The sequence below is a fragment of the Dromaius novaehollandiae genome, chromosome 5 (genome assembly GCF_036370855.1).
Source record: "Dromaius novaehollandiae isolate bDroNov1 chromosome 5, bDroNov1.hap1, whole genome shotgun sequence".
Taxonomy (NCBI): domain Eukaryota; kingdom Metazoa; phylum Chordata; class Aves; order Casuariiformes; family Dromaiidae; genus Dromaius; species Dromaius novaehollandiae.
The window spans coordinates 524,435-546,760 of record NC_088102.1 but is presented as its reverse complement, the minus strand read 5'-3'; positions in this window follow the sequence as shown (position 1 = coordinate 546,760).

The following is a 22,326-nucleotide window of genomic DNA, read 5'->3' as shown; positions in this document are numbered from 1 at the left end:
GAGACGAGGCCCTGCACCTCCCGGCCCACGTCTGCAGCGAGCCTGGGGGTGCTGACTGCCGGGGCGGCCCTTGCTGCTGCCCAGCGCGCTAACCAGAGACGCTCTGAGATTAACACACGTGTGCAGCTCTCCAGAGGTGCAGAGATGAGCGTGATCGCGATCTGATCTGAGCATTATTCATGCATTTTAATTGCTTCAATCCCCAAGTGGATGGTGACCTCTAGCAGGCTGCCAAAGGTAGCCCATGAATAAAAGAAGCTTTTCACTTTGCAGAATGAGTATTTGAGCAAATATCCAAGGATCACACAAATAACATCAGCAGAGTGTACGAGAACGAACCTCTTGGAACTTTTTTGTAGCTAACAACGAAATACAGAAAACACCAAGCTGGCTGTTGCAGAAGCAACAGGAGCATAGCATAGCGTGGCATCATCTTTAATCAGTCATATAGGTCATTTAATTGCAACCTAATGTTAAATAGTGATCATTTCCTAAATGCTCCCACAGCTAAAACTGTATGTCTTTGTCATACCAAAGGATCTGTGTGGTGAAAAGCTAACTTGCCAAGTCTTTCAAATGACAAAAACAAAAAAATAAGAGAGTAGACTGAAAAGGATGATTTTTTTCCCCATGGTCACTGACAGAAATATCAAGCAGTTTCCAACAGATGTTCATTACTACACAGTTGAAAAGGGACTAATCCGTCGGGTAATGATTATGATTATTTTGAAGACTGTAGTGAAACATTTTGCTTAGGGGGAGCTAACAGCATTCGGGTAAACCTGAAGTTCATTCACTTTGTGCATGTGCGCAGCGTAAAACATAGCTAGTTAAGAGAATAAGAGAAAAGACTTATTTAAAGCTTATAACCTGTTTTTATTTTGAAACCTGTTTTTGAACCCTAACATATTTTAGAATCTGGAAGCTTAAATTCATTTCTTCAAATGAATGAAAAGATTTAAAATACAAGCCTCAAGTGTTCCAGACCCAGCAACGTAGAACAGATCAAGAGGTAGCTGCACAGCTACGTGGTGGTGGTAATGATCATCAGACACATGGATAACCGTATTTGCAGTGCCACTGAGGCCTGTATGGGCATTTTCCTGCCAGCTGCAAAGGTATTGGACTTCAGGAGCCTCCTGGACACTTTTGAGGTTTGCTGGGGCCCTCACCGTCCCTCCAGGCACGAGGGAGCACAGGAGATGGTGGGAAGAGTGAGCAAGAGGCATTGGGCACAGCAGAGAGGCTCCCGGGCAGGAGGATGAAGATGCTTCAGAGTCTTCATGGCAAAACAGTCAGTCTAATCCTTATGGTTACCAAGAACATGCAGCTGCCTGCAGGTGAGGTTCCACTTCAGACAGAGACAGAGACAGAAAGACACCTTCACACAGACCTCCTGCTAGGAAGAACCAGCTGGTTTACAAAATCCATTTGCAATACTGTTTACGACTTTCAGACTATTCAGATTATGCTTGGTCTGAAAACAAGGTGCTCTGATATGGTCCTGGGAGCAATCCTCTTGTGGTTCCCTTTAAGGTGCATTTTCTTCAGCCAAATGCATTGGTCTTTTTTAACTTCTACCACACTTTTCACTAGTAAAGGCAATGGGCATTCGATAAAGTGCCAGTGATGACAATCTGTTATCCATAACCTTCTAGTCTGAAGAATGAAAATCTGATCCAAAGTTTGGCAGAATGAGGATGCAACAGTTCTGTAGCAATCACTAAATAATGTGCGATACGGCTTTCATTCAAACAGGTCTATAGTTACTAATAGCACAAAGGTGTTGTGGCACCCTGTTTCCCCATGAGATTTGCTGCTGCACAAGGCAGCTATCTGGAGAACCGTGGGCCATGAGGTCACCAGGTCGAATGCCAGAAAAAGTCTGCACCTTTCCCTTGAAACCTTACCTCTCAGGAAGATGCAGGAAACATAAGTAGATGGAATGGCACCAAAACTGTGTCTCATCAAGGATGTTGGTAATTACAGACCGGCCCTAGCACAAGAGGCTTAACGCTGTTTCTCAGCTTGAAACCTTTCTGCCCCTCTACTGCAGCCAAAAGGATTGGTAACAGACAGAATACGAAGTCTGTGAATTTAGAGAATTAAAGGCAACTTGTTATTTGCTTAAGAGAAGTTCAGCTGTACAACGTGTGTAAGCAAAAGGCGAGCACAAAAGCAGTGAAGGCAGATGTCAGACTGGCTTCCTCGTTGTTAGAAACCACTTGCTGCCTTGGTTCCTCTCTCTTCCAGGTGATCCTTCCCAGCATGTGAGCCAACACCGGTGCTTGCACAGCCAGCCCCAGAGGCACACCTGCATGGTGCTGCCCGCAAGCTGCTGTTTGGGGCCCCAGGAATTATACCCAAGCCAGGTCTTGCTTTGACAAACCAGTCCAGCAAGCGAGCAACATGAAAAGAGTCTCACATTTTACACAGCTACAAAGTCAATCACATGCTGGAATGAGAGAAAATATAGTCATGGTGGTTTCTGTAAAAGGAAGTCTGAGTAACTTTTCACAAAACATACGGTAATTTGGTCAATCACCAACATTAATTGGTCAAACACTCCCATCTTTCTGTACATAATCACTGTAAACTACACTGTACACACACGTCTCCATCTGGTAGAACACGACAGATGCTGATGATGTCGGATACAGGGGTGATGAAAGCAGAATAAGAACTTAACTAAATTAGATTAGTATAGAGTCATAGCAATGATTTATGGAAAATGTAGTGAGCTCAATTATAGAATCACACACTTCCCAATTCTTATAAGAGGAAATAACTTACCTCAGATGCCACGGGTTCTCATATTTCGAATGTGCCTTACTGGTGGCTGTAGTAACTGAATTATTAATTTGTCAAAATTAAATTCACTGTCCTTAGCATATTTAACTCCAGCTGCAAAGATCTCTCATTTTATGGGAACTGGAAGAGTCTGGTTAGTTTAATTTCAGATTGCAGTGCAGCAATCATCATAAAGCTTTACTCCATAGCACGGTGAAAATGAATATAAAACATACTTTAATTCATAAAATATAACAATTATAAAATATAAATTATTTATTAGGTTTCAGTATATTTTAATACTGTGACAAGAACGCAATTAAAAATACTGTTTTGCTGAATGGACCCATGTAGTAACAAGACCTGCAGAAGATCTGGCCAGGAGTCCGGTGCCGGGCAGAGCGCGTGACAGCAGCCCCAGAGTGTGAACCTACACACTGACCTAATTCCCATCAGGGCCGGGCATCCATATTCCGTTCTGTCAGCAATGCCTCGCTGCTTCCCAGACAGCAGTTTCCCAAGGTTAGCACAGCTGGGATAAGGAAATGGTTCTAGTAGATTCAAGGGGCCCTTAGGACACAAGGAGGTGAGTCCTGCCTGGGCGTCCGGCACGTGCCCCCGGCAGCCTCCCATCAGCGACCCCTCCACGCCGCTCCCGGGGCTCCCCGTGCAGCTTGCAGTGGAAGTAAGGCCTTTATAAAATCTGCCCTGTTTAACCCCTCATGAACCTTGAGGGTCTCTCTGTGCTGGTATCCGGCACTGCCTTTCCCTCCTTGCAGTCACAATCTTGAATTTCCAATGTTATTTGTAAAAGTGTACCTCTTTAAGACAGTTGGACAGCAGTCATTAATACAAAATGTTATTGATAACTACTAATGTTTTTACACACACATATTTAGATTTACACATTATTTTATAAAAATCTGTGTTTGTTTTGAAACATATGATCCCAAAAAAGATAGCATACAATCCATTTCCTTACCTCAGGAACTTTGAATTTAAAATTCTTGATTTGCCAAGACTAGCAAAGCTAAAGCAAGGGAAGACTTTAGATAAACCATAGACTGCCTTCATCAAGTTAAGCCCATTGCAGAGTAAGACCGTATCTTCTGCAAAATTTCTTTGAGCCCCTGGCTAAGTAGGAGGTGAAAGAAAAACACCACCACCCTAAGAAGCCAGCCTTGCTCTTGCTGGTATAGCTTTCACAGAGTCGCAGAGTGGCGGAGGTTGGAAGGGACCTCGGGAGATCACCTAGTCCAGCCGCCAGCGAGGAACCGGAGATCCCCTTCCCATTGCCTCAACAGCCTGAGACGAGGCTGCGGCACAGCCGTCAACCGAGTGCAGTGTCATTTCTGACAGCGGCTGGAGAGACAGGACAGGGACCCTACACCCCTGCTCCAGCCCCACCACTCCTCCCTGCACTCCCCCACGAGGGCTTCTGACGCCAGCAAATGGGGAAATGCACAGGCAGTCAAAAGAAATCTTGCCTGAGCATCAAACAGCCCTCCATGGACCGCCTGGCAGGTAGGAGCTGGTCTGAAAAACAAGCTATAGTTTATTTCTTTGTTTCTGACCATCTCACAAACTCTTGGAAGACTGAGCTGGAGGATCTCAGGGGATCCTTTGGTTCCTCTGCATAAAACACGTCACACACTCTTCAGCAATCAGTTATTACAATTATTACTGCTAGGCAATCTGTTGCTATTTATTCTTCAACTGCAAAAACATTCTGGATTCATTTGCCTTGTTATATACATAAACCATAAACATACTAAATTATATTAGATCTAGGATGGATGCCTGTGAAACTCTGCTCTGCGTGGCGCCCCAGTTTGACAGTCAATGACTGACGATCAATCTGCAAACACCGTTTCCAGACCATTATTCATCCACCTAATTTAGTTCTACTTGTCAATATTACTCTACGTTGCTTATAAAAGTATCAGTGCTGAAGCTTTACTAAAATCAAAAGAGAAGACATGGCCAGCTTCTCTGTGTCTATAAGGCTCTTCTCTCTGTTGCACATGGAAATTAGCTTTGTGCAGCACAACACTGCTGATAAACATCTAGCTGTCTTCACAAAGAGTTTCTTTATTCTAGTATTTTTCAGGGACTTGCAGTTAAACTCACTGACCTAAAATTCATTCTGCCTTCTTTCCCCTTTCTGGAAAAGGACATGTCTTCTCTTTCCCAGCTTTCTGTTACCTCACTCAGCTTTCACCGTTTCCCGAAGATAACCACTAATGCTTATGACTGCCTCAGCCAATTTTCTGCAGACCTGAGGATTCATTTCTTCAGGGAAAGCTAATCCAAAAATGTCTCACTCGCACGAGGCAGCGATTTGGCAGCAGAGCCAGCCGAGACAGCGCGCTGCTCTGCCTGCTCTGGGCCGTCCCTGCTTCACCCCCTCAGCTGCAACAGATGCTGGAGGCCGTGGAGGGAATGTGTCCTCACCCAGTCCCGTGAGGTCAAAAGGGATCCCATGATCCAGCTAGTTTAGCCTCTTGCTGCTCTTTCCAGCCTTCCTCTTCTGTCTGTGCTGGTGCTCTTATCATAAGCTACTCAAAATGCAGTTCTCCATGCATTCTCCTTTTCCTGCACTTGTCCAGGATTTTGCTTTTTTCTGCCACCTTCTGAAGAAAAGAAATAATGTTCTGAATGCTTTTCAATAATTTGCTGGGTGTTTCCCTTATTTGCACCTTTTCCAACGTGAGCCTGGGCAGTTAAGGCCCCATCAGCGCTAGTCCTATACCAGCTTTGCCATAACTCCCTTAACCCAGTCTGGCCAGCTTGTCGGTCTGTAGCTACATCGACACCGCGACAGAGCCGCTGCTCTTTTCCACTTCAGTTATTATCCAACAACTTTTAGTTAGTCTGTCCTCCCTTTTCCTTCTGGGACTAAAAGCCTTACACACAGGGCAACTGTTCTCTTTCCCTCTGCCTGTCTTTCCTGTTGGGGTGAAAGAAAGCCGGGTTTCACACGGCCAGGCGCAGGAACGCGGGTCGCGTGAGGGACACACGGCGCTGCTGGAGCGCGCGGGCGACGGCGGCAGCGCTGCCTGAGCGAGTCCTGCCGGCAGGGACGTCGTCGTGGTGCTGCAGAAAGCGTGCAGCAGAATGCCAGAAAGTGTGATTTTAAAGTGAGTCCTGTCGGAAGAGGTGCTGCTAGAAAGCACGTTGTTAAAGCAGCAGAGGCACGCCAGCACGTGTGTCTCTGGCAGGTGAGCTCTCGGTACGTGTGCCGTCGGGACGCCGGGAAGCGTGCCATTCCGCTGGGAGCTGTCAGCATGCTGTGGAGCGTGCTGCTGGGCTGCTTGTCATCTGCCTGCAACCGCCACACCGCGTGTGTCGGTGTTGGGGGGCTACAGCGACAGAAAGCGCGCGGTCAGAAGGTGTGCCGCGGGTGTGCGCTGCTAGGAAACACTGTTTTAGCATTAAAGTGTGCTGTTCAAGAGCGTGCTGCTGGAAGGCACTGCCGACCCGTCGGCGTGCACGCTGCTGCGGCGTTAGGACGTGCCCTGCAGAACGTGAGCTGCCCGGGTGCATCCCGCTGCAGGGACAGAAGGATGCTGCCGGAGGGGACGTCACTGCAAAGCGAGAGCAGATGTTAGACCGCCGGTTGCTGGGACAGGAGGAGTGCAGCTCAAAGGCTGCTGCTCCGCGAGCTGCTAGCGTAAGCAGCCTGGGTGACGTTAGCACGTTGGAGCGTGCGCCACTGCAGCGTGCTGTGGTGTGTCAGAGCACACGCTGCTGGAGAGCAAGCTGACGTAATGGTAGAGCGCGTGTTGCCTGGATTTAAGAAGACAGTGGAAAGATGTTTAATTTGTGGCTTCAGGCATTTTAAAAAGTTGGACAACTTTCAAATATTGCTTTTCATGTGAATAGCCACAGAAATTTCATTCTACTTCCTTCTGCATTCCAGCACATAAACTGAATGAATCATATCCTTAAAACTGAGAGAGCAAAGATTATATTCAAGAGTTTGCAATTCAGACAAACTTGAACAGTATTCCATGAGTGAAGAAAAAGGCACCTCCCTCATTTTGCTACATTCTCATGCCAAATAATAAGGTATTCTGTAAACATGGTTTCTCAATAAAATCAGAAATGTTAAGCCACTCGAAACTTATGAATCACTCTCCTGTGTTTACTCAGCCTTCGCGTTCCAAGCTTGGCTGTGTTTCTTGTGATGTTTCTATAGCACAGCAATAGAGAAAATATATAAATACAGATCTTAAAGTCCAGGACAATCTGATGCACCTGCTCAGGCTCACTGATACAAGCATAAACTCTGGGGAAGTGAATAAGACCATATGTGAGATTGGGACTTGCAGTGACACTGAAATCATTGCTAATATTCCTCAGATAGCTGATCGGATAAGGAAGGTACACTGTTCTCAGAAGATATGTGAGCCAAATAATGACACGAGGGAGACAGGCAATTTAAACTGTGCAAACGCATAACAATTAGCTGTGAGCAAGGCACTCAGAACAGCAAGAATGAGACAAACTGTGTCCACAGATACACAAAGCAGACCAATCTGAAGAGACGCAGCATCTTACAATGGTGCACGTGTAGAGCAAAGAGAAATGCTTTGCACTCCCACGGTGGTTTCAGAGAGCACATCTGCACAGGTGAGAGTCCCTCTCACCACTGCCACTAAAGGCAAAGGAAAGGAAAAGCATCTTTGGTAGTTTGGCATAAGTTCTTGAGAGTGAGAAACAGGACTGCAGGGAGGCATCTTTAGCAATCGCACATATATTTGCTGTAAGGCAAAGTCTTCTTGCTTTCAAAAGCTGTGAGCTGACAGCAGCAGCAGTTTACACCAAGCCTTGGACTGTTGCAAAACCCTAGCAGTAAAAGGAGTATCACGCAGTTTCATGAAGAAATAGTTCCTCTGAGAAATATACACTATCAATGTTACTGTTTAAGTGAAAATGGGAACTGTTTCTCCATTTATCTTTATGTTCTTCTCTTCTTTCTACTCTCTTTCCTTAACAGCAGGTTCACTGGGCACAGATTCTTACAGAAGCTGCATTTAATGAAAGCATCTTCCATTCAACACTGCCATCCAGCTCATGTGCTTCAAACATTGACATGTTGACTATCTCTATATGCAACAGGAAAAGAGTTTAAATACTACCAAATAAACATAGGAATAAGAAATACTTCATAAGAAGTACCTCATCAGTACATACCCCATTGCCAAAAGCCAGCCCATATGATTTCATAAAACCCAGAAAATCACCATAGTATTGGCGTGGTCTCCACCGATGTCAGCTCATTTCTGTGCACATGAAAGTAAGGACACAGAAATATGAGGGTCATCAAAGCTAAGCATACATGGAGTGATATGGCGGTTAATGTCAAAATTAAGCTAAAGTACAAGTTTGATATCTTAGATCCACCAAGGTCCACTGAAAATGGATGTTGAGGCATTGGGGCAGTGACAGGACCAAACAGAGCACCAGTCCTACTGCACTACTGGGCAGCGGTTTTTGCAGGGAACTACGGAGAGGAAGGAGGGGCGGCCCAGCACCCGTGACACTGGGGCAGGTCACATCACGGCATGTCCAGCTCGGGAGCTAACATGTGGGGAAGGTTCAGGAAACACCTACAGAAATTAATCTTGAGATTTAGGAGGCTCCATTATGTTTTCTCCAACAGAGGTTGGGAGGAAATTAAGGGAAGAAGTATGTGCTCACAGCAATTATACTGAGAAAAGATCTTAATATGGGCATGTATTTGTTTAGGCTCAATTTCCATCTTCAGGCTTTTATTTCAATTTTTTTTTCCTGATATTTCAAACTTTAGACCCAAGTAAGGCACTTGTGTCTACTTTTAAGTGACTAAATTCTGTCAGGCTGTTCCAGCAATAAGTCACAGGATTTCCTAATCGAAATGGGAGGGTATCCAGAAAAAATTATTTGCCCAACCCCAAACAAAAAACTAAGAGTACGAAGCAGAAGCATTAATGAATGCTCTCTACCTAGTGTTATGCAAGAAGTCAAAATAGAAAATAGAATCAGTCCCTTCCAGTCAAATGAGATGGCCACAAAGTACAGAAGACCACATATCCAAAGACCAAGGACTCCACAGACCCTCCCTTGCAGTACACAGCTCACTCGCTGGCAATCTCTGGCCTTCTGCTGTTTTCAGCTCCTACTCCTCATGCTGAGCAGAGGGGTGCACGGCGCTAACATGGCCTTCCAGAAACCGTGCATTCCCATGTCTGCATGGGTTTTGTATAAAGAGCCTAAGAGTGACTGTCCTCAGGCACTCTGGGGTTTGACACCCAGTGCCTGGCCCAGGCACAACTCTGCTCCACGCTCACGTGCTTCTGAAGGAGCAAGCTGGGAACCCACGACACCTCCACACTGCACCGCAGGCGCAGAGCGCATACGTTCTGCACACGGCAATGGCTTTAGGAGTAACACAGGTGTTCAGCTGCTACAGAAAAGATTTCTTATTAAGACATTTATTGCTCTCCCGTGCCTCCAAAACTGCAAACAACAAAAGCACAGAACCAAGGCAAATCATGAATTTGCATCATCAAGAAGTAATAGGAGAAGAGTCTCATTGCAACTTTTGCTAGGACATCATTGTAGACAGTAGAGGTACTTATTTTTGACCAGAAAAGAGCACGGGAATAACTAAAACCTGAAAATAATTGTCATTTCATTGGATTTACATTATATGTTCAGTTTTCATGCATACCAGCTCAAATGTAAGAGACAGTTTAATTTCCATAGAGAAGGCTAATTTGGACATACTGTGCTGTACTATTTGAAAGAAGCAATGTGCCAACGGAACAACTGACAAGTAATTTTTTGGCAAGTCTTTCTTCTTCACAATGATACCTTTTTATGTTCAAAGTGACCGTGACAAGGCAGAACTAAATTGTATCTGTCACCTGTTAAAAACATGTCTCAGGAAGGAAAACTGTGACAGCTATTTCTATGAGTATCATTCAGTTCCCAAATTCCCAGGCTTTTGTTTTGTTCTGTTTGGGGAATTTTTTGGAAAATCAGGATTTCCCATGTGCAAGGTATCTGTAACATCCAACCCTAATATGCACTACTGGCAGCAGTCTGTAGCCCTGAGAGTATTAGAGTGATAACTACCCCAGATATGTTCTTTCCCAAAAGACAAGAGGTTTTTACTTGTCAGCCTTATTTTCAGGAAAATACAGACAAGTTGACTTGTAAACTAAACAGGCCCCTGTGGGAATTGTTCCAAGAGTCCTGAAGCAATTCAGCTAAGATATGGTGGACTCACTAAGAAAACATGGGTTTGTTTTTCTTCTAAGCAAGAAATCATGACACAGAACCACAGCAGGGAAGAAAGGTAGCAACTGCGGCAGCTTTGTTTTAGAAGAATGCGAACAATGATCTCAGATATTATAGACCTGGGAGCCCCACATCCACATATGGCAAAGTGATTTAAATAACAACAAACAGCATGCATCAAGAAATAATGACCTGAGAGAAACAGAGCTGTCCTACTGCATGCTGCTGCTGGGTAAAGAGAAGAAGGCAGAGTTCGATCCTGGCCGTTCCAGCCATTCCTTTCGGGATGAGAGACGGCACCGTTGCCCGTTCCCCCAGCCTTCCTCTGCAAAGTGCTTGGATGAACACGTTGCGCTCGTCCACGTGTGGGCTCTCTGCATGCACGGAGACTGGAAGTGCCTTAGGGCACTTGGGACCACCTCTTTGCTTGTCATTTGCACAGCCCAGAGCACAACCAGGTTCTGCTCTTTCAGAAGGGCTCCAAGGTGCCACAAAAATACCAGTAAGAACAAAAGCAGAAGAGGAGGATGTGGCCTAGCATCTGACTGTTATGCCATTCTCTGTTCAGCTTAAAAAAAAAAAAAAAAAAAAAAAAAACAGGCTTCCTTAGCTGGCTCTGGAAATGGAACACTAGTGTGAAGTCAATATAAATGAGAAACTTCTGACCTAATCCCATCAGTTCATGGCATGCCAAGAAGGTCTTTGTGCTGACCACACTCGAGGATTTGTGCCAGCAGGGGAACTAACTAGCCAGTCTCTGTCTCCAGTGTCTGTCCAGTTCTGTTCTAGTTGGACAAAGAGTGCAAATGTGTTGGAGGAGACAGAGAGAATGACCCAGCCAAGCACGCGCAGGGGCAACGCGATGGCCGGTGGTTCTGCGGAGGTCAGGGCAGGAAGCAAAGACAGACAAGGGCCAGGCCAGCCACTGGAGACCACTCCGTCTCTGGTGGCTGGAACATGCTAACTGAGCAGAAGAGGAGGGGTGAGGAGACCTTCAGACCAAGTCAAGAGTCCCCAGCATTCTAGCAGTGAGACCCAAATAGGAGTGACTGGCGACACAGGGACATTTGGCTTTCGTGGGGATGGATGGAGCCCCTCAGGGCTGTTCCCCTATACGGTGCTCTCCATCAGAGGGAGTGGCTCTCTCCTGCAAACCTCTGCAATGGGTGAAGAGGTTGGTCGTTAACCTAGAAGATGATTTCTTCCCTCCAGCCCGAAGTTTCCCTAAGGCCACCATGAAGTTTCTGTTCTCACAACTGGGGAGGAAGAGCGAGGCTCGTAGAACGTCCCTGTATCTGCTCAGATCTTTGGTTCGCTGTGACCGTAAGTAACACCCGGAAGAAAGGGTGAGCAGTGGTGTGCGTTTGACCGCATGCACGCTGAATGTGGCCCAAGCTCCTTTCCATGTTTCACCTGAGAAAGGTCACTCCAGTGGTGATGCACAGAGGTGCGTGCGTGCTCACAAAGCTTATGCTGCCCAGGGGAATTGTGTTCTGCTGAACTGCACTGAAGCAGCTGAAGAATCTGTCTGGGCAGTTATAAACCACGCTACCCCAGGGATGACGTTTGAAGCTCAGGAACGCTCCAAGCGCAAACAGCAGCGAATTCCAGGGCAGACCCCATTTCTCGAGCTCTCTGTGTGAGGCAGTCCCTGCAAAATAGTGGTAGGCGTGGAGCTGCTCGGGGCTTCTGCTGCTTCTGCTGAAGCCAGACTTTTGCCCTGTGCTTTCTGTCTCGTTGTGTGGGATAGGGCCACTCTGACCCTGTTGCTTTTGGGAGGGGACTCTGGGGCAATGTACCTGTATTTCTTTCAGCCCTGAGAACAAGAGAGAAAAGGCGCCTGGTTGTGAGGGCAGTGGAGTCGGTGTTTGGAGACCGCCGGAGGAAGGGGAGGTGGTTGGGGAGGGATGGTGGCAGAAAAAGCCTTTCCCTCTGTGTGGAGCCTGGCAAGGAAACAAGAGGAGGCTGCTAGTTTGGACCTAGCCGAGGTTCCCGGCTCTGTCATGTTAGCAGCAGAGCTGCTGCCAGGAGGGGCCTTGGGGACTGTCTGCTTGTCACCTCACCAAAGACCCAAAGTAGGGCCTTCATGCATAGGTCAGGGACAGGCAGCTTTCCTTGAGCTTCCGGAGAGAAGGACTAATCGTTACCCTCCTTTGCCATCGCCTCCCTGGCAGGTGAAGGCTGCGGTCCTCTCTTTCATCAAGGAGCTGTTCAGCGCTGGTGTGGAGAACTGTTCGGCGTGGGGGATGGTGGCCTATGTTTTCCAGGAGTTCAGCCGGGCCGCCAGCAGACTGGTAAGGGGGGAACGTGGCATTTTGGACTGTGTTCTGTGCCCTTTGTATATTGACCCCTCCATTGGACTTCCCTGAGGATGTGGAGGCCCCCGAACGGCAGCTCTTGTGCCCCTGGTGCACTCCCACTCTCTCCTCCTCCTCCTCCTCCTCCTCCTCCTCCACCCGGGGGCCAGTCCTGCTGTATTCCCAGGGCAGGAAAGGAGCGTAACCCCTCTGAAGAACACAGTTCCTTGCATTTCCTTTGGTGTCATTGAAAGAGAGCTCGCGCCTTGGAGCACCTCCTGGGCTTAATGCACAATTTAGGTGACTGGGTTGCACTCCCAAACAGGCAGCGGCTCTCTCGGGTGCCATTCTGTGTCGTTTTCCCTGCAGCCTGGGACCTGCCTCCAACCCCCTGGCCCTCCCCATCCCCCCCAACACCCTCCAAGGCTTCCCACTCTTGTCCTTCCTCAGGGGACCTGTGCTCCCAAAGCAAAAGCCAAGTCTCCTCCTGAAGCCTCTAGCCTCCTGGTGAAGAAACAGGAACTGATGGCAGCGTCTGCAAACTTCTGTCTTGCAGGAGACAAGGAACCTCTCTGAGAGGAAAGTGCGGGAAGAAAGCACACTTCAAGCTCTGTGCTTGCAAGTCCTTCACTCCCTGGACGTCTCAGTGAGCGGGATGGCGAGAGTAAGTCATCCCCCCGCCTGGTGCTACTCGTTGTCCATCAGCCCCGCTTGTGCAAATGCAGCAAGACAGTGGATGATGATCTTTCTGGAGCAACGTGGGAGAGAACTCCTCCCAGAGGTGAAACACCCTTGGTTTCTCTTGGGCGTTTGGACATTGACATTGGGCTGCTGCGCTACACCTTCCAGTCAGGAGGGCTCAGCTTGCATCCTGGACCTGTGCTTGCCTTGTTCCATCCAGGTGCCAGAAGTCCTGACCATCCTTTACGACCGTCTGCCAGCTTGCCAGCAGGGCGCCCTGAAAGAGAGTCTCCTTGATGCCGTATCTCTGCTGGCCTCCTATCACCCAGAGGCAGTGACCAACAGCCTCCTGCAGAGACAGCTGCCCATGGACAGGTAGGTGCCACTCCTCCCGGCCTTGCATCGCAGGAACACAGAGGTGCCGCAGCCTGACTGCGCTGGGAGAGAGTCCATGAAGAAGCAGGCTGCTCTTCTCCCTGAAAAGGGAGACTGTTGCAAGATCGTGCACTTAAGGATTTGCGACAAACCTGAGCTGCTAAAGCTCCATGCTGCGCAGGGGGAGCATTTCAGCTGTCTTTGAGGGGTTGCAGGTCGGAGAACACAAGGGATCCAGTGTGCACTTGTGTTCAACTTCCAGTGACACAGCGGCATTGTGGAGGACCCTTGGGAGAAGCTGCTTTGCGCTCCAAGTGCTCCAGTTGCTACTAGAGAGACTCGAGAGTGCAGAAACTACCAGCAGCAGCAGGAACTGCCCTGAGGATGCAGTGAAGGACAAGGAGGCTGCTCTGGAACCTCTCACGGTATGTAAACTGACAGGCACATTTCTGTCCCCTCTTTGGCCGAGAATCCTGCTGAGTGAAAGCGAGGGGTAGGGCATCGTCTTGTTGCACAGGCATTTGCAAATCCACGTGGAGAAGCCTCCCAGGGTGCTTTGCTAGGTCAGCCTCGTCTTTATCACTGTGAGAAGCTGCAAGAGCTTGTTGTTCCTGGTCTTCAAGGTTGTGGCAGAAGTCAGAGATCCAGACAGGGAATTGCAGGCAGGCAGGCAGACAGGGCAAGTGGTGGGGAAAGCTCTTCTTTCCAACCGGTTGTCTGTGATGGCATTTCTTCTTAGGTGACCTGTGCCATCTCTGAGCTGGTGTCGGCCGTGCAGACCCAGGAGACAGTGCCCTTCTTGCTTCCGTGGTTACTTCCAATGCTTCTGAAGCAGGTCAGCGACACTCTTGGAAAGGAGATGCCTTCGTCTCCAGGAAGAGTGGAGGAGAAGCTGGTCCCTGTGGCATGTGGAGAAGACAGCCATCCTTGCAGGTGATGAGCGAAAGGGGCAGAGATGGAGGGGGCTGGCTTTGGCTTACATCTGCAGCTCATGTTTGTTCTTGGCATGGAGGGAGCTCTTTGGTCTGCCCTGTTTCCTCGATGCTGAGAGAGACTAGTATGGTGGTTCTTACCTCCTTTGAAATGCAGCTGGGGATGCCAGCTTTTTGGTGACCCCTGAGAGGCTTTGCTCATGCGAATGGTAGAGAGCAAAGTATTTCTTGCTCTTGCATGACTGAGTGTCCCTCTCAAGCTGGGCTGGGCCTCCTATTCCACTCGTACTGGTCTGTTCAAGGATGCAACTACTGAATGGTGATTCTTGCCCATCACTGTTCATTTCCCCATCCGGGGAGCGGCTCGGGGTGCATCTTTTGCACAGAATGGTATTCTGAAAATGTGCATGCTCCTCAAGGGTGAGGGCAAAGAGATGCTGACTATGGTCTGCAGGTAGTTCCCTCCAGACGACGATTAGAAGAAGCCTCAGGTTCTAGCATCAAGGAAATCAAGGCTTCTGCTTTTCCCTAGGTGTTCAGCGAGCTGGGGGGCATCCAAGTGGATGGCTATGCCGCTCTCCTGTTAGCTTGGCCCACTTCTGGGTTATGGAGTGTGCTTGCAGGGGGTACTTGGCATGTCATTCCGTGGGGCTTAGGACACGATAAGGAGCACCTCCGAAAGTGGCTGAGCTTCTTTAGTTGTGATCATGGCACAGTTTCAAGCACTGTGATTCCAAGTGTTTTTTCAATCAGGCTTTCCATCAAAGCACTCGATATGGTGCTCTGCAAGTGCATTGATGAAAAATGGACAGGGATTCTCAGGAAGCAGAGAACCTGGGCTTTTCTGGAAAATCCCCAGACTCACCACGAGGCCCTGTGTCTGCTGACTAGGTGAGAGCCTTTGGGAGGTCTTCTTTCCCTCTCGGGGGATGACTCGAAGCCAGCAAGGGGCTAAATGGGGAGCTCTCTGGCATGTCTGCCTGGGGAGGCTGTCCTGAGCTGCTGAGGAAGACCATGTGCACCACAGCACTTGCCTTTTGGAAGTCCGTGGGCTGTTGCCTCCTTGTCTTATTGTGCTGTGTGTGCAGTGTTCTGCTCCAAGCTGGCGTAATCACACTGGCTGTTGTAAATGCTGTCTTCCCCTGGCTGGAGTCGCCAGCCGCAAACCTGAGGACCACGGCAACGTCCTTCTTTGCTGAGGTAAGATGGAAGGTGGGAAAGGGAGGGCTGAGGGCAGTTGCCTTTGGAAACTGCTGCCTGGGACGTGTCTTTCTTCAGGATGGCCCTAGCAGAGTGCGTCCTGTCTGTGCTGGAATCCATGAACGTTGTTATTCACACATGGTGAGTGGTCAGGATCGCTGTATCAGTGCTGATGGTCATGTTGCTCTTTTGTAGCTGATGAAGCACCCAATGCTTCAGGAAAGGAAGCTGCTTCAGCCTGTCCTCTCTGCCTTGGTGGACAAATGCCAGGACACCAGCAGCACTGTCTGCCAGATGGCGGTGAGAGGCCTGGGAAATCTGGCCAGCAGAGCACCTGAGAAGGTGAGAATGAGATTGCTGCTGACTAAAGGCATCCCTGAACACAAAAGGTCCTAGTGAAGAGCTGCACAGGGCTTCAAGCAACTGGGCAGAGCAGCAAAAAGGGAAACGCTGGTGTTCCTTGAGACCATGTGCCATTCTAGCCCATGCCTCTGGCCTCCAAGGTGTATTGTGAGGCTGAGCGTGTAGGCTTGGGCTAAGGTGTGCTCTGCAATGGTCTCCATGAAATTCTGTTCTTGGGAGAAATGGTAAAGAAGAGATGTGCGAGGTCTGGCTAGTGAGAAGCTCTTGTATGTCTTCTGCTTTGACAGCTGCGAGAGCAGAAGGCGGCCGTTGTGGAGGTGTTGCTGAGGGCCATCAAGGACGTCAGCTCTTCGCAGATCGCAGGGGAGAGCTTGTCAGCGCTGGCCAAAGTGGTGGCGGAGTTGAAAGAGAAGGGCCTTGGCATGACCCTCCGGGACATTGCCCTGTACACCAAGACTTTCTTTGATGCTGTAAGTGAAGAGCAGTAGATAACGCTTGTGGCAGCAGTCTTGGTAAGGTCATCCATGTGAAAGCTCTGATGGGGGCAAACGTGCATGAGGCCTGTGTGTGTTCAGGGAAGAAGGGTCATTCATGGAGAAGGCTGCAGAGAAAGCAGGAGACATAGTGCTACCCAGGGGCACGCAGAGGGAGTCATCTTGGGCTTGGCCTTGGAGAGTGGTGAAGAAAGTCTGGCCACTAAGGGAGGGAGTCCCTTTGTGGGACTCCTTGAGAGGCCGAGAGCTGCTCGGCTTTTGTCTCGGTGTCAGCTGCCCGTAAAGTCGCTGAGGACCTCAGAGGCCACTAGCCCAAGTGCCCAGTAGCTGAGTGGGCAAGGCCACGAGGAGCAGAGCAAGGGACAAGGAAGGAAGCGGCACCCTGCCAGCCTCTCTTGTTTCCCGAGGGATGTCCTTCAGAGAAATGGTTTCTCCTGATCCGTGGGCCTCGGACAAATGGAGCCGACCTGTTGCTCAGGACGTTGGGCTCAGCTGCAAGCGTTTGTCTGGTCAAGAGATGTTTGTTTTGGGGCCCTAGTTAGCAACCTGATGGTTGGGGTTTCTTGGTTGCAGGATGAGGCAGTGCTTCCTTCCGCAGCCTTCACCTTATATGGAATCCTGGCCTCCTTTGCCAAGAGGAGATGGAAATCTTTCCTGCGCCAAGAAGCCAAAACTACCTGGGTCAGAATTCTGCTCCACCTTCGGGACCCTGACCCTGCAGTTTACAATGTAAGAGCCATGTTTCACTTCTCTCTTCCGAGGGAGTGCAATGCAGGGCAAGAGCAGAGCAGGTCTGCCCTTCCTGCCGCTCTCTACATAGCTGCACGTTCTCTCTACATGTCCTTGCTATTGCAAGCTTTCCCTCTCCTTGCTGGCAATTGCATTGCCTCTTCTTGCAGCACATGAGCAGTGCTCAGCTCCAGAAGTCCCCTTGAAAGGCACCTGGCTGTGCCTGGGGAGGACTGAGCTGGAGCCCCTCTCCTTTGCAGGCCTGCAGAAGCACTTTTGTGCTGTGCACTCCACTGCTGGGCCTGCGGAAGCTGCAGACTCACGTTACCCTGAACATGGAGAAGAGTGCAGAAGAGCTCCAGGAAGCTGTCTGCAGTCACCTGGTGAGTAAGCTGTGGCCCAGGGTAAGACTGAGTGGTGTCAGGGACTTTCCCTGGCCCAGAGACCTGGAGCATGGAGTGCTCTTCAGAGAGCTGGAAGAGCAGCATCTGGCATGGCAGTGATGGGAGCTGTCAGTGCCTTGCAGCCAGCAGCTCTTTTCCTCCTCTCCCGGTTTGCCCACTCTGCTTGCCCAGGGTCAATGGCAGGGCCTTTTCAGCCCAAGAACTCCTTTGTCTCTGTTTTCCCCTAGGCCAGAAACGTCCCCGAGCTTCTGGACAGTGTCTATGACACCTTCCGGACCTACTTCTGGAGCTCGTGTTGGGCGATGCAGACTGCGGCCATCAAATTAACCGGTGAGAGACAAAGCTGCAGTTCTCTTCTGCTCCTGCCTCCAAGAGGCAGCGAAGGGCCAGCTCCACTTTCTCTGCAGTGGGGTGGGAACAGCCACGTGCCTTATGAGGCTGGCAGCAGGAGGAATTAGGGGCCGTAAGGGTCGTAAGGGGCTGAAGTCTCTGTAGGAAAAGCACGGTGGAAATAGTGTTCCAGATGAGGCTTAGCCCCTGGCACACAGCTTTCTCAGCTCCACTTCATGCCTCTTCCTAGGGAGTTAAATGTAGACGGGAGCCTGCTGGTTTCATATCTAGCACATTCCTGTGCTCCCCAAAGCTCATCCTCAATGTGCAAGACGAGTCCGAGACTAGCCTGGGAAGTGGGGCCACCATGGGAAGTGTATTGCTGTTGACGCATTTGCATTGTGTGAGTAGGTGTGATCCTGGAAAACGCAGATGCCCGGTGGCTGGGAGAGCAGGATATGAGTGCTCTAAGTACAGGTAGGTCACAGTTGCCCCTCCTGCACTGCACTCTCTCCTTGCCTGGGCAGAGACATCCCCACCTTCTGCTCCCCTGTGCTTCCCCTTCTGCCTGGTGTCCTGCCCCAAACCTTGCCCGGGCTGTGACTTAATCCCAGGTGAATATGGACTCCGAGGCCTTGCATCCCCAGACAGACAAGTTCCTGCTAAACCAAAAATGTCTTTCGCATGAAAGCAAACTTGGGAAAAGTTGTCAAGCTCTTGAGAAATTAGACCTTTGCACACGTTTGGCAAAATGGCTGCAGAAGCCTCCTTCCTGCTTCGTGGGGCGTGGAAGACTGCTACTGGAGGGACCGTTGGTCTCACAGGAGAATTTCTCTTGCTGGATATGTGCGGAAGGCCGAGGGCTTGCAGTGAGAGTGTGCAAAGGCAGCTGTTGCTAGTGCAGCCTTGCCACCCTGCGCCAGCAGTGAGGCCAGGGAAGGCTTGGCAGCTGTGCCAAGCGATGCTCTGCTGAGAGAGCCAGGGACGTGAGGACCAGTCTGTCCTGGGCTTTGACAGTCACTGATGCATCTGCCTGTGTTGTTCCAGCTCTCCAGCTGATGCAGGAAGACCAGCATCCCAGTGTGCAGCAGGCAGCAGCTCAGGTCCTGGGAGACAACTGGTCCCAGCTGAGGAATGTCCACACCAGCTGGGAGGTCATGCGCGTGCCCCGGCCCCAGGAAAGTGAGGAGTGGGAAGGCCAGAGGGGCGAGGAGAGGGCAGCCAGCCCAGAGAGGTGGCCGTGTTACCATGGAGCCGGCGCAACCAGCGGACCAAAATAAAGCATTGCGTGTTGAACAGAAGCCCCTGCGGAGCTTCCTCGGGGGCCGAGGCCTCTCGACCAGCCCCTGGCTGCGGCAGGGCTGCTGTGGTGCCTGCGGACCTGCTGTTCTTGCCGTGTGTCTGAGCTATGTATGTGGAGCTGGAGCTAGAGAGGGCCGTGAATCCTGACCCGACCTTGAACACCATGAGGTGGGCAAGCGACTCCAGAGTGTGTTTGTCTGTGGAGGGTTGTTTTCCGGCACAATGGGGATTTATCTTCCAGCGTCTGGAGGAGCAGCCTCTGGCCATTTCTGGGTGCTTTGGCTCTGGATTTTGTGTTGCCGAACCCTCAGTGGGGGCTTGCCTGAGAAAAACCTGAGGAAGAAGCGAGGCGGGGAGGAGAAGCCGTGTTCTGTGGATTACAAAATACCGGAGAGGTCTAAGTACTTAGTCCCAGGAAGCACTGGGAGTCCTCTTCTGTCCTTCTGAAACCGGGGAGGTGCCACCGCCGAGGTGCTCCCCGTGGGGAAAGAGCCCCGGCCATGGCGAGGGAAGGGCGGACCGGGAAGACCTTTTCCCCTGAGGTGCTCCTCCTGAGCCGTCTAGAGAGCTCCGTGGTGCTCGGGGAAGGAAGATGGAGGACCTGGAAGGGCTCTGGCAGGCCGGGACCTGGGAGCAGGTAGCTGTAGAAGTAGGGCACACAAGGACTTTTTTAGATTTTTTATAATTGCCTATGTTTTCTATTACTTCTTATTTTTGTAAATGTGCCAATGAAGGCATTCTTAAAAGTGTGCTTAAAAATCTACAGATTTTGTGCTTTGAGACACAGCCACACTCTGAGTTCTCAAAAACCTTCAAAAATGGTTATTTCCTTTCTCTGCGTAGCTCTGATAACAGTCACCGACGACATACTGCCTATTAATAGTCTGTACTTTGGCTGCAAGACTTCACCTGTTCCTGAAGTTCACCAGTCTAGCAATCAACTTGCCTCCAGCAGTTATTCTGGCATTCCCAAGACAGCTAGAGTTAAAGAGTTAAAATCTGTGCCTCAGTATTGCACAATCCTACTCTGCAGCTGAGCTTTCCAGTTTTCTAACAACTTATATTCTGCAGATTTTTTTTTTTTAATGAATTTAGTGTTTCCAAAAATGCAAAGAGAAAATCCCCTCTCCTTTATAGTAATGGCAGTTTTCACTTTGGCTAGAACAGATAATAAGATGCCATCTACTCCTACCTGCATCAACAGAGGGCCAAAGATACCCAGACCCTCCCTGACGGGGTTTGTAAACTTCTAATAAGGGGTGTTGGACTGCAGTAACATCCCCTTTGAGTGTTTCAACAGCCTAATGCTTTAAAGTTTTTTCCAAATCACGTTTTTTACCGTGAACATCAGCGCCGCAACGCCTTGTTCTGCAGGTCTCCAAAGCCCTATTCTTCACAAACGTGTTTCTGCAGTGAATGATCACCTTGCTCAGCCCCAAAGCTTCTAAGCTTAATGGATCCCTGCAGAAAGATCACAGATCTGTCCAAGGGCCAAGGACACTCGCTGCTAACCTGTCCTTGCTGGCTAAGACTAACTCATCTTGCACCACCGAAAGCAGATGTTCTCCATCCATCCTTCACAGAGTGAGCTTCCCCAAGTTGCCCTGGTCCTCTCTCATAGCACATGCAATTCTTTGCCCTTTGAGGGACTTTCTCTAGATTTTCAGGTGCTCACTCACTATTGTACAAGCCAGTCCCACTGAAAGGAGAGCTAGATCTTCTCAGCCAGCTTCAGCGATGCCATTCATCCTAAAACTCAGTAGTTAGAGTCTCAGGATCAAATCCTGCTATTCATAGACTCCTGCCAGCCTGCCTGTTTCCCAGGCCACTGCCAGCTGGGGCAGTCCACACTATCCAATATTCTCATTAGGGCCCTTTCCTAGGCCGTTTCCCCATAGGTGACCCAGGACTTGAATGAAGCACCAGTCTCACAGCCCTTCCCTGAACAAAGTTTGCACAAACGAGGACACATCATAGGTAGCTGCAATGTGCCGCTCTCCCTTAGAATACTTACAGAACAGCAACAAAATCTTTCCTACACTAACTAATATAGCCAATGAATTCCTATAAACCCTCTGCTGCCTGAACATCTTTATCCCAATAATCTGTTAGGTTAAGCTGGGCTCCTTTTCAGCCAGATCACAGCTAGAGCAGGTGATTTTCATCACCTGTTTTAATCAGCAGCCTATTGAAAAAGAAGAATCAGTGCTCTATTGTACTGCTGTGATTGCAGGGGAGCTTTTGTCAGACTGTACCTTAAAGCTGGTGATGAAGCAAAACATTTGAATTCTGATGAATAGGTTAATATTTTGTCACATAATTTATGCCAGTTTTCTGTGGAAGAAAATTTGGGCAAATTACTTCATCTCATCATGAGGAAAAAAAGGCTGCAGTCAAGGTACCAGTATAATTATAGGCAAAGCTAATAATGCTGTGAATTTTAAGGTTCCTTAGTACTTCTCATAAAACACCACCTTCAGTTGCCAAACATTTATAGTTTGCTTCAAATTTTTTCATGCTAGTTTTCTCCTTCAAGCTTGCTACTGTATTATACTGTTTGGAAAACTTTAGGCAGAACAGTTTAGCTATTTCTCACACTGAAGGGAAACAAAAATATATTATTTCACCTCTTTTTCATTATACTTTGTTGTGCTTTCTCTTTAAGAAGTTCTCCCTGTTTCTGAAGCACAAACTTGGAATTTGTCAGGGAGGCTTTGTGCCATGGATTGGCTTTCTGGCTGTCTAAGAAAAAACTGCCCATAATGGTAATTACCGTGACATTTGAGTCTTGCTAGCTCACGGGAGCCAGCTCCCTGTCCACACCGAGTGTACACCAGCTGAAGCCTCCCTCTGTTTCCATGCTCTGTGGCAGCCAGGTGACAGCAGCCTTGGCTCTGGTCCCCTAGGGCCTCCCTCCCCGCCACTGGGTCAAGTAACAGAGAGAATTAAGCCCCCAGCTTACAAATGAGATGAAAGCTTGGCTTGAATGGAAGAGGAACACTGGGACACGGGGTGGAGGGTGGAAGGCTGGAGCAGAGCATCCTCTGCTCGGGACTGACGCTGAAGGTCGCAGCATGCTGTGTCCTTGCAGCCTGGCTTCCAAGCAATACCTGAGGCTGTGTGCAGAGATGCTCAGGGT